The sequence below is a fragment of the Piliocolobus tephrosceles genome, chromosome 17 (assembly GCF_002776525.5).
Source record: "Piliocolobus tephrosceles isolate RC106 chromosome 17, ASM277652v3, whole genome shotgun sequence".
In the NCBI taxonomy this organism is placed as follows: domain Eukaryota; kingdom Metazoa; phylum Chordata; class Mammalia; order Primates; family Cercopithecidae; genus Piliocolobus; species Piliocolobus tephrosceles.
The window spans coordinates 64604816-64618400 of NC_045450.1; positions in this window are offsets into that span (position 1 = coordinate 64604816).

The following is a 13585-nucleotide window of genomic DNA, read 5'->3' on the forward strand; positions in this document are numbered from 1 at the left end:
CTTACAGGAGTGCAACCTTGGACAAGTTATTTGCTACACGTTGGACTCACTTTTCTCATAGTGAACCAAATCAAGTTATCCTATGAAGGAAAAAAAACCGAGATAGCCAACATTATTTGTTGGTTACCAACTATTTGTTGAATATGGGCAACATGCTATGGGATAAATTGTGTCCCCTGAAAAGATTCGATGAAGTCCTAACCCCTAGTATCTCAGAGTTAAAGGCCTTATTTGAAAATAGAGTTTGATGCAGATATAATTCGTCAAGATGAAGTCAAACTGAGGTCAGGTGGACCCTTCATGCAATATGAATGATGTCCTTATTGGAAGAGAAGAGAATCAGAGACAGCCACACAGTGAGAACACCATGTAATGATGGAGATAGCGATTGGAGCAAAGCCACTGCAAGCAAGGTACAGGACATTCAAGATTGCCAGCTACCATCAGGAGCTAGGAGGAAACTAGGAAGGATGTTACGGACTCTCGGAGGGTGCATGGCCCTGCTGACACCTTGATTTCAGACTTGTATTCTCCAGAACTGTAGAGAATACATTTTTTCTGGGTGCTTGTATGAAGCCTCCCAGTTTGTGGTAATTTTTTTTTTATAGCAGGCTTAGGAAACTGACACACCCATAAATAAGGTCACCAGGTAAAGTAGAAAATTCCACCATAAATATGAATTGCAGACTAAAAAATCCCCAAAATTCTTTAGCTTATATAAATATGCCCCACGAAGTATTTAGGACATACTACTTAATTGGTGTCTTTTATTCTCGTTTGCTAAATCTAGCTATCCTACTCCATAAATCACTTTGCATGGTATGAGCTACAGCTTTCAAAAATGTTACCTATTGTTAGGATATCATTATAGCTTCACTGGAAGAGGCAATATAGAGATATATGTGTGTTGTGCATGACTAAATATATACCATTCACAGACATTCTTATTTTTTAGGTATTCACAAATGAGTGTGCTAATATTCATTTTAGCACTGACTAAAATCAGAGCAAAACCAAAATTTGACAAATAAAAATGAAATGGAATGGCTGCATGATGAAGGCCCATGGAAAAGCTCTCTGATTTCACAAGGCTCAGAACATTCCAGTTTCACCACAACGGGGCTGCTACACATGCGTGCCTGAATGCAGGGTGGGAGCTGCAGGTCTGGGCAGGCCTGCTGCCTGGAAATTCACTCTGTCCCAGCAGCCTGTTCCCTGCATAACTGCCAGTGTGTGCTGTTCCTAAAAGCGCCAGTGGGCTCCTCCTACTGAAGACACAGAATGACTGTGACCAACTCTGAGTCAAGCAGATGTTGTCGACATCTAGGCGATGCGCCCATCATTCTTTCAGTGGCTTGAGGGGGGCCTGTTTCCTTTTCCGCCCCCTCCTTCTCCATCACTTCCTGCCCTGAGCGGTGGGCTTCCTGCCATTCATCCAGGAGATCCCTGTTCTTCCCAAAAGACTGTGCTGAGGCCTTCAGGCTAACGTGATCTGAGCAAGCAAAGATAAACTGGGCTGAATATTTAATGATCCTGCTTGTTGGGAAGAGCAGTTTCATGGCATGCTAAGTTCAGGAAGTTAATGAAAAAGAGAGAAAAACCAAGACATGGTTGTTTCTGGAGTGTGTGTGTGTGTGTGTGTGTGTGTGTGTAGGAGGAGGGTTACACATAACTATTTTATTTTATATATGCAAAGTTCTTACTGGGACTTGATAAATCCTGTGATTAATTGATACTTAACCCCATTGAAATTTACTGAGTACATACTATCCACTCATGATGTAAATGCTGGCTATCCAGTGGTAAACAAGAAAGACAAGCCTCTGCCTTTTGTGGAGTTTACCTACCAATGAGAGAACATCATTTACAAATAAGCAAACAAATAAACACCATAAGTGTTCTTTGTAATAATTACTGGGGAAGAAATAACTAGGATCCAGAGACTAATGAGAATAGAAGATCTATTTTAGTAAGGCGTCTCTGCGGTGGAGACTTTAGCAAGAGACCCACGTAACCAAGGGAAGCCAATGAAAGTCAAAAGGAGACTTTTCAGAAGGGAATAGGCTGGTATCCAGTGGTTCTCAGGAACCTCATTCTAGAAGCCTCTGGAAGAGCTGGAGTTTTATAAGAGAAGAGAATTAGCTCCAAGGTATCCATTGCGTGCAATGAAGAAAATTCTGTCTTCTGCATCTAGAATTCTAGAAGAATTCTGATTATTGGATGAATTTCTTTTTTCTGCATTGAGAATGGTTCTAGTTATGTTCCATCCTTGGAAGTGTTGGGAAAATTCATCATTCAAATCGTGTTCTTTGTTCAGTGGTTCAAATAAGGGGCTCCAATTGAGAAAGTGTCTGAAGTTCAGAGATTATGACAAGAATCCAGGTGATGAGGGCCTAGTCAATGGTGGAGAGAAGAAGAAAGCTGGAAATAAAAATGCATGTGATTTTAAATACTCCACCTGGTCCTCAGCTTCTTCATCTACAAAAGGATATTGTAACACCTCCCTTGGGAAGGTTTTTAAGTTTAAGACACAACACATGCCAAATTGTTCAAATTGATGCCTAAGAGCAGTTGGCATGAAATAAATGTGCATTACTCTTCCCTTCTTCTTTTTTCTTCTTTTTGCACATGATTTACTTAACCCAAATCAGAATAAGGTACATCAATCTAGCAGGCAACTGACTGCAGAAACCTTATATTCTTAGGTTTTCAGAGGGTTTCGAATTATCCTGTGACCCAGAAAGTCATTTGAAGACAAAACATGAAGCACACAGATACACACACACACAGACCACACTAGATCTCTTTATAGACCACAATATTATTCCCAGTAACAATCATGCTGCTCCCTCTATTCTGAACATGAAATCCACAATCTATGTCAATTTATCCATGGAGAGGGATGGGGGTGGAGTAACTGTGGCCAGAGATTTTGGATTTCCGGATCCTGTTGATACCTCTACCTCCCACCTCTCGCACACATCTCTGAAGCTCCGTTTATGACCCTAGCATCGTCATAGTGTTCCAGTGGCCAAAATTTGCTGGAACCACTTGGTAAACTTCCGTTATTTTCCAAATGCACCATAACCCAGAGTTATACACTCTTACATACACTCAGATGGACATGAGCATTCACACTAGAAAATTCATTTGCAACTAACTGCTTTACACTGCCATCACACTGAATTAGAATTATCTGATTCCCTCGCTTGACCATTACTTGACTCTAAGCTTTGGAGGACTGAGCCTTGTTTATTTTGCTCTGCTTTGTACTGCAGTCTGGCAACAGCTATTTGTTGAATAAATAAATAAAACTGAAAGGTAAACAAGCAAACAAAACCACACATGTATGGCCAGTATGAACTCACAAACAGATCCCCAACTCCCATGCCTTCCAGATCACACTCAGAGGCACATTCACATGCCAGCCATGCGTGTGAGTCATGCATGTGCCCCGGCTCATGTTTGGACTGTCTCTCAAGTTGTTTCACTAATCTCTCAGCACCCCTATGTCTCTGCATATTTTTACTAGAGTATTCCAGGCACCTGGCTGGTTTACATTGTGGCTTCCCAGACGGGAGCAGATAGAAGAGACCACATGAGAGCTTTCAGCATCCTCTGTTCTTCAAAGCTTGCTGCTCATATTCCCAGACCAGGTGGTCAACAGGGTCGAATGTGGTTCACGGGCCTGACTCTGAGGTCTCTTTTTTATGAGTTCAAACCCAACATTGACCACCAGGGAAGACTTAATCTATTTAATATATACCCTTCTCTGGGGTCCCAGATGGTGATGAGGCCAAAGCAAAGGTATCAGACCATGTGTGGTCTTTAAATAGCCCTTGATGTTTGTCACAGGAGTTGAGCCTGGGGCCTGGACCCATTCCAGTTGGTAATTGATAATTCCAACTGGTAATTACGTGCTCTGGGTAGTTTCGGTTGGCATCTGCACATCCTGTCCTCAAATGGCGAGAGGTGTTCCTGGGTTTCATGCCAGAGGTGGCTCCATTTCAAGCCCCATAAAGTTTCTAAATACCTTTGGAATGCTGCAGGATAAAAGATACTGTCCTCATTAAACACATGGGCTTCTCAAAAGAAAACCCATTACTCTCTGATGATGACAGTTTTTCCTGGTCCTTATCTTCCTTGTTAAAGGAAAATGTCAATTAATAAAGAAGACACACATAACTCTTTCCAAGAATTAATTATGGCAACCAATGTCCTAAGGAGAGAGACAAGTGATTTGCTTACAAATCATTATATCGTTCAGAATATAGAGTTGTTCTAGATAGTCTTGATGCTTTTCTGTCTTTTTGATTTTTCACTTTTTGCTATATAATTAATAAACACCCTTAGATTGAGGTCTGGTCATTTCTTTCCCTATAGCTTATCCCTCCATTTAAGAAGATGTAGGCAGCCAGGCGCAGTGGCTCATGCCTCTAATCCCAGCACTTTGGGACCCCGAGGCAGGTGAATCACCTGAGGTTGAGAGTTCTAGACCAGCCTGACCAACATGGAGAAACAAAAAATTAGCTGGGCGTGGTGGTGCATGCCTATAATCCCAGCTACTCAGGAGGCTGAGGCAGGAGAATTGCTTGAACCTGGGAGGCGGAGGTTGTGGTGTGCTGAGATTGTGCCATTGCACTCCAGCCTGGACAATAAGAGTGCAACTCTGTCAAAAAAAATGTAGGCATGTTTCTAGTTTAGATTTCTGTTCTGTTCTTGTTTAGAATAGACGTTGGCCAGAGAAAAAATTGTGCTCTTCCTCTTCCTATTCTATCAAAGGAATTCCAAAACCAAATTCAGCTAAAAACCTAACGTGTTAATCATGGAGGTGACCACTTTCAAAACCCATGTGGAACAGCCTTAGATTGTATTGGCCACCCTTACAGATTTCTGTATTTCCTGAGAATGTATCACACTTGTAAACAAGTCCGGAAAGAACACAAACTCCTATGACCTATGTGTTTAGCTCTTTATTGCTGTGTGACAAATTACTGCAAAACAAGGATCTATAAAATAACAGCATTTTATTCTCAATTTGTTGGTTAACTGGGCTCAGCTGGGTGGTTCTTATGCTGGTCTCTTTCAGAGTCAGAGAGATCAAGTGCTTGCAGCAAATGGTGGCTGGGACTGGAATCATCTGAAGACAGAGACACTGTGATGGTTCTCATATTCTTCATGCCATCTCAGGACTATTTCTTTCTATGTGGCTTTTCCAGATGAGTAGCTAGACTTCTTGTAGGGTGACTCAGGGCTCCCAAGAGTGAACATTTCATGAAGTAAGAAGTGAAAGTGACAGTCCTCTTAAAGGTTGGGCCTGTAATCAACATTATATTACTTCCTCTGCATCCTATAGCTTAACATGAGTGCCAGGCCAGCTCAGATTTCATTTGGAAGTGATCACAGAAGTGTGTGAAAACCAGAAGATGGTTCACTGAGGCCCACCCTTGCAGAATAGCCATTATTGTCTTTCTTGTCAACCCGCACTAAAAACAACTCATCCCATATTTGACCACAGATTCATCAAACCCTGCTCACTCAACTCAGATCTAGTGCTGCTTCTTTTCTGGCCTGTCCTCTCCTCAATTTTGGTTCATATTTTAAGTTTTCATTTTCTGCTTTCCCTTCACAGCATCAACATTGACCATTTCCCCAGTTTTCAACTTCACCGAAAGCTCATAATGACTTCCACACTATTAACTTGAAATCTGATAGAAATTTGATTCAAATCCAAGTCAAATATTATTAAGTGAATTAACAAAATTGAGAAATGGTATAAGTAATATGATTATCTTTATTTAAAAGTACATAAATAAGTATGTATATGAGTACAGAGAACATACGAATTCACTAAATATGTGGATTCACTAAAAATGTCAGCAGAGAGTTCCTCTAGGGAAAGTTTGGACTCTGGAAAAGGGGTAACAGATAACTTTATATTTTATCATCCTCTAGCTGTTAAAAAAAGATTTTCAATTAGTTTGTGGTTCTTTTATAATAAAAACTAATTTAAAAACATAACCCAAATTTTGGAAACATTTGCTGTACTTAGACCATGAATGAGGCCTCATTTTTGGGTTAGTGTTTTTATAAGTACTAATATGTTTTTTGCAAAGAACCCCACAGCTAATTTGATGTACTCAAAGATGTATACCAGGACCCATGCACACATTCATGAAGACACACTGCATGCACCACACACCCATAATTAAGCATTAAGTAGACATGTGCAGCATCCACCAAGCAATGGGCAAACCCTGCACAATGTTTATCAAATCCAAACTGGTACTGAAAAGTTAGTATTCTCAATTTTAAAACCAAAACAGCATGACTAAGCTCTTCTTTTTCCCCTTCCTTTTTTGTGCTGAGTATTGAGAAGCATCCTCTGGGATAGTCACCCCAGAGTCTGCTCACTTAGCTAGATACGCAGTAGCTGAGAGCAGCCCAGCTAGGAACCACCTTGAGTGTTCAAGTGTCTCTCACCCATTGGTTGCCTATGTCTCAGAATGCCTCTCTCTACAAGGGGGCAGGATGCAGCCAATTCTGAGAACATGCCATTCTGAGAACATGCTTTTTCTTGAAATGGCAAAGCAATGTGCAGGAGGATTTCAGAGCTGATCAATGACTGCACAGTGCCGTCAGGATGTACAAGATGTACAGTTATTTGATTCAGCTCAATAAATCTAAACTCTCTGGAGCAGGGAAAAGATCCCTACATTTTAAAAATGCTTGTTTAAAGAACCCTATAGAGATTCTATGTCCTCTGCCCCAGCTCATTCCCCGAATGTACCACCATGATGCTATTGCTAACACTCACACGAGTAGGATAGATTGTGAGTGGAAACATATTGGCATATTGAAAAACCCATTGATCTGTAGCCTTCACTGAACCTAACATTCAGTCTGACAAGAGCTCTGAGTACTTCTAATCACGTGCTTTTTATCTGTTTGCTGGGAGCCCGATTATCAGTCCTGACACTTGCACCAGTAGAGGCAGAAGGGGTGTTAGCATCTATCCAGTGGTTTTCTGAGATGACCCCCAAGGACCCATTCCCAAAGAAGAGCCTCTGTGGCCACAGCAGTGGGTGAGAAGTTATCTCTAAATAGGAGAGATGGTGGCAGGCAGGATAAACAAGACATTTTATAGGAGCTAAACACTTCACATGCGCCATTCTATATCTCATTGCAACAACCACATGGGGTCAGTTCTATGAATGGTCTCATTTTCAGAAGAAGAAACTAAGGCTTTAAGATGCTGAAAAAGTTTGAGGCTAGCAATAAAGCATGAGACTTTATGTAAAACAACCATAAAAACTCCACTTGTAGGCATTCCCACACATAATTTTGTTTGAACAAGATTCTACAGCCAAAATCAGATAAGTTTAAGAACCTCTGAACTAGTCTATGCATCTATTCTTTCTGTTTTAGAGATGAAAGGTCTGATGCTTAGAGGAAGAATAAAAGAACTTCTCAAGTCAACTCAAGGCCACTAAGCAATAGAAAGAGAAATTGGAGTTAGAATGCCTACAAGTAATAATCATAGTGGCAGCTAGTATTTGTTGATGGCATATTATGTGTCAGGTACTACGATTCTCAAATATGAGTTTGTTTAACCCTCAGAAGAACCATATGAAGTGGGTTCTCTTTGAGTCCGCTTATCTCAGATGGGGAAACAGAGACATAGAGACTCTGTCACTTGCCTAAAGTCACAGAGCTACTGAGCAGTGGAGCCAGTTTCAAATTGAGGCTGTTTTGGGCGAGGACCCAGGCTCATGACCAGGAGGCAATCCTGTCTCTGCTGAGTCAGCCCTTGAGGATAGAACTCAAGCTCCACAGATGAGTGCAGTGCCAGGTACAAAGTAGTGTTCAGGAAACACCAGTGGAATGCAATGGACTTTATATTCTAGATGGTCTTCAGAGAACACTAAAATCTATGCATTCTCCTGTAATCAGCTGAACCTGTCCACCTTGAATGTACCCCATCAGTGACCATAGACAGTTGCATAACCAGGTATCAAGGACTATGCCTTCTCCAAGTTCCCCCTCCCATCTCCCTCTGAGCTGGGCTTGCTCCTTGTGACAGCAGGAGTTTCACTGACAAGCCCCTATACAGGGTTGAGGGGAGGAGAGGGCTCTGTGTCTGGGTGGCCACAGGAACTTCTGCAGAATCTCCAAAAGCTCTTGTAGCCCACCTCCCATAGCCCTCACCTGTTGTCCATGTCACAAGCACCATCCTCAAGTCTAGAAGTGCTGAGTGGCATGAGCCCTTCCTGCTGTACCGATGCCATGCAGGGTGGACCCGGCAGAATTTTGAAGTTGGTAGTGGATCTCAGTGGGTAAGGACTTGGTGTACAAAGTCAAATGAACATGCATTTTCTTACTTTAGTCTTACTTTTTTAGTTTTGGATAGATGGTTTGTAATTCTAGAGGTTCACGATGACGTAAAGTAAAGAATAAGACTCTTTTCATCGCGTTTCACAAATCTGGGTTTAAATGTCAGCTTTGCAAGCATCAGCCCTTGTTTTGCTGCTTCAGGCCTCCATTTCCTCATCTGCAAAATGAAGATAATATAGCAATTCCCTTGGAGGCTGGCAGTGAGTATTAAATAAGAGGAGGCCTTGATTTTGGCACAGTTCTGGAGCATTGGGAAATGCTTAATAAATGTTAGCACCTCTTAATAACTCTCTAGTATATCTCTTCATGTGTGTGTTTCTTGCTGTAAGATCGGCTAGGACACAGAACCCTCCACAGGCCTAAATTTATACATATTGAATCTTATCTCCATGCAGCCATCTAGAAATACATTGTCATCTGGTAGACACATTTAACGTTGCACTCAATGTGTCTGTGTGTGTGTGTCTGCACAATTGTTAAGTGCATATAACAAAGAGGTGAGTGTACTTTTCCTTCAAGAAACTCAAATTGTTTGTAAAACCTTTAATAGAGATTAAATAGCTGATAATCAGCTTTTACTGTGTTGTTGAATCTTTCAACATTTGTCTTAGTGATCTTCTCTGAAATGATGTGTACAGATTGTAGGATTCACTTCTTTGGCTGACCATGGAAAAATTCTCCCCATGCTTTAATATCTTCCCGGGTAAAAAGGATGAGGCAGGAGCAGTTGGGTATAAGTCCCTCTCTTTGTCCCCCCAGCCAAGTCTCTCTGAAATGTCACTTACCAAATAGTGGTAGGACACTCTGCTGTCTTCATTTGTGGCCACTCCAGTTTTCTTTTTTCTTTTTTTTTTTCTTTTTTTCCGAGAACAAGTTTCGCTCTGTCATCTAGGCTGGAGTGCAATGGTGTGATCTCAGTTTACTGCAACTTCTGCCTCCCGGGTTCAAGCAATTCTCCTGCCTCAGCCTCCTGAGTAGCTAGGATTACAGGTGTGCACCACCACACTCAGCTACATTTTGTATTTTTAGTAGAGACGGGATGTCACTATGTTGGTCAGGTGGTCTTGAACTCCTGACCTCATGATCTGCCCACCTCTGCCTCCCATAGTGCTGGGATTACAGGTGTGAGCCACCGCCTGGCCACCGCTTCACATTTCTATTGCTGGCCTGAGAAACAGAGGTAGTTGGGAAGTAGCTTGCACCAATTCAAATAGCATGGATAATACCACGTTCAACATCTGCTAGCTTTGGGATCTGGGATCAATGATTCAACCTCACGAACTAATACTACCGGCAGCTAGTATTTGTTGAGAGCATATTATGTGTCAGGTACCATGATTCTCAAATATGAGTTCATCTAACCCTCAGAACAACCGTATGAAGTGGGTTCTCTTTGAGTCCCCTTATCTCAGATGGGGAAACAGAGACATTGAGATTCTATCACTTGCCTAAAGTCACAGAGCAGTGGAGCCAGTTTCAAATTCAAATATTTCTCATCCATAAAATCAGAATAAGAGTAGACCCCTTCACGGGGCTCAGGTTTGTGTTAACACAATGTGAGCCTGTGTATTTGGTAATTTTTCCTTCCCTTAGACCAGTGATTCTCGAAGTGTGTTTTCCAGACCACCAGCAGCAGCAGCAACTGGAAACTTGTTAGAAATGCAGATTGTCAGCCTCACCCTAGAGCCACAGAATTCGAAACTATGCAGGAGGAGCCCAGCAATCTGAGTTTTAACATACGCTTCAGTGATTCTGATAGACCTCAAACTGGAGAATCATTTCCTGAGAGGGTTGCCACTTTGCACCTCATACAGGATGTCCTGCTTGAAGGAAACGTGTTTTCCATGCCTCCGAGTCTTGCTCAACTCATGGATTTTCCCATGGAACATGTCCCTTGCCCTTTTGTACTCCTTCTCTTCACTGCCAACTCCCACGCAAATTTCAGATATTTATTCAGAAGTCACTTTCTCCAGGAAGCATTGCCTGCACCACTGTGGCTGGTTCCAATGTTCCTGAACTCTCCGTATTTCTCTTCTGCATCTACCAAATGGGATAGGGCTGCAGACTGAGTTACCCATTTCCCTAACCAAACCATAAGATTCCAACAGGCGGGGCTCGTGTTAATTTTTTCCCCAGTTATGAGCAGGTGATCGGTAAATCAAGTGACAACTTTCTTTACTCTTTTTTTTTTTTTTTTTGAGACGGAGTCTCACTCTGTTGCCCAGGCTGGAGTTTTATGGCGTGATCTTGGCTCACTGCAACCTCTGCCTCCTGGGTTCAAGCGGGTCTCCTGCCTCAGCCTCCCAAGTAGCTGGGACTACAGGTGCACGCCACCACGCCCAGCTAATTTTTGTATTTTCAGTAGAGACCGGATTTCAGCATGTTGGCCAGGCTGGTCTCCATCTCTTGACCTTGAGATCCGCCTGCCTCAGCCTCCCAAAGTTCTGGGATTACAGGCGTGAGCCACCACGCCCGGCCAAGGCGACAGTTTCAAACACCCAGCCCTAAGGAGACAGCTTCTTGGCCTCCCGACTGCCTTTCTTCATCAAATCTTTTCAAACATCTCAACACACACACACACTTTTGCCCTTCTCTGACCTCCGTGCTGCATGGGATCTGACCCAGGGAAGTAGTCTCTGAGTAGTAATGACAAACCATCTCTAATAGGCAAGAGATCCTTTTGATTTTTTGAAGCCTGTATCCCAACCCACGTTAGAAGTATCAGAAAATCAGAAGCAATTTGTTATTTAAAATTTTTTCTAATAGTTTTCTCTTAGTATCTGGCAAATAGATGTTTGGAAAAATAATGATGGGACAAGATGGTGTCTAAAAGTCCAGCAAACTTTGTTATACACGGTAAAGGGAATCAGATCGCAAGTGAAGACATAGTTTTACTGGGGAAAATTAGGAGAAAATTAAAAATCCCCTCTATATATAACCAAAACTGGGAGGGATAAAAATAAAGGGTAGATATAAGAAAATGTAACGCTGGGTGAGTTCTTCAAATTAACACAAAAAACATTTACTGAATTCATATTAGAAGTTGGGAAACAATTGATTAAATGACTGAAAGTCATGGAAGAAATGCTACGTACAAACCACTGTGTGCCAACATCCAGGACCTGTCCTCATGGATGGCATAGTTTAGGGAAGGAATGACACATAACAAGTAATTTTAATAAGAGTTCGCATCTGCACCGGCGATTATGAGCCAGTGGAGCAGAGAATCAGTCTGGGAAGGCTTCCCGGAAGAGGAAAAACATTCTGTAGAGGGTTAACAGTGAGGACAAAGGTGGGAGACATGTCACATCCAGATGAGAAAGCTGTTCTTGTAGGATAGTCCCCAGGCATGAGCAGCTCTGTGAGATGGTGAGAGATTGAATGAGCACCGCAGGGGAGGTCTTTGCTCTAGAAGGGCAGATCGGAGAGGGGGCCCCAAGTTCTCCTTCCACTCACCACTCCCCGCTTATGCTGGGAAGAGAGCTCCTTCCTGTTGTAGGTTTAGGCCAGTGACTCTCAAGCTTGAGTGTCTGTCAGAATTCCTGGGGGTTGTGGGGTGGTGGTGTTAAAATGCAGATTGCTAGGCCCTCCCCTAAAGTCTCTGATTCACCGTATCTGGGGTGAGGCCTGGGGATTTCATGTTCAGCAAGTTGTCAGGGGATGCTGCCAGCCCAGGGAACCCCACTTGGAGATCGGCCGGCCTTGCTATTCCCCAGAGACATCAAGTCCCAGCTGAGAGTGTTGGAGCAAGGATAAGATTGTAAAACACAGCCTGTTGCTCACCAAATCCCTGGCACAGGCCTTGTGCACACTCTGAAAGTGTGTCTAAACCACACAGTCCCACTCTTGCCTGCCAAAGTCAGGTATCCTACAGCAAGGCCAGGGGTGGGGGGGTGGGGGGGTCCCCACCCAACACTCTGTAGAGTTTCACAGCCCCAAGAACTCACCTGCAGAAAGATCGTTCCAGGCCTTATAAGGTACATCTAGATACCTAGGTCTTGGCACCTGTTGAAAGGAATCCTGCCTGTGTTAATTATTCCACCCCAGTGAGTGACTCCAAGAGGAGTCGTGGTGGCTAATTATGAAGCCTCCTCGCCCGCAACCAGATTCCAGAGTGGGAAGCCCTGGGTTCTAACAGTGCCATTAACTCTGATGAGGCATGTGTGGTCCTTTATTCTTGTTGCGGCTGACATCCTAATCTGAGTTTCTTCAACTTTGAAGTGGGGATGAGGTCGCTTTATTGTTTCAGGAACGGATACACGGTTGCTGGTTATTAAATGCTAATTAGTACATGATAAATGCAATTAGAGGGTCGGAGCGGACTGCTAAACCCCACCCAGCAGTGAAGCTGACCATCCCGAGCAAAACCAGTTTTCCCAGTTCAAGAGAGAATAATTGAGAAGTAAAACAAGTCTTGAAGAGCTTGTTTGTTGCTGAGGCCAAGTTCCAGCTGTTTAGAGTTTACACCTTTCTACATTTTATACTTGCTTTATTTCTTATTTTTTCCTCCTCCCCAAAGACATTGACTGGAACACCTTGGGATGTAGCTTGCAAGATACACCCTAGGCCCACTTGAAGAGGAGGACACAGCTTGGGACGCAAATGGGCTGCCTGCTTAGCTGGTGGCTGGTTTTGCTGTAGCAATAAAAACCCTAAGGCCTGGTGGCATGCCTTGCTTCAACCACCCTGGGATCTCAGTTCTGAGGTCTCTGAGGTCTCCAAGGTTTCCTTGCCTTTCCCCAATAGGCATGAGAAGCCTTCTGCGACTGGGTGTGGTGGCTCACACCTGTAATCCCAGCCAGTGGGGGAGGATCACTTGAGGCCAGGAGTTCGGGACCAGCCTGGGCAATATAAAGAGACCCTGTCCCTACAAAAAACTAAAAAATTAAAAAGTTGTCCCAGTGTGGTTACAAGCCCCTGTAGTCCCAGCTACTGGGGAAGCTGAGGTGGGAGGATCACTTGAGCCTAGGAGTTCAAGGCTGCAGTGAGTTAGGATTGTACCACTGTACTCCAGCCTGGGCATCAGAGCCTGCCTCTAAACAAAGGGCTTCTGCCACTCCAGGCTTGACGACTGCATCCCAGGCAGGCAAAGGAGAAGGAACAGACAGGCTGAACCTGTCCCACCTCTTCTAGGAAAGTGAGTGTGTTCCTAACAGCACACGCCCTCTCCCAACAGTTTCCCTTAAACTTT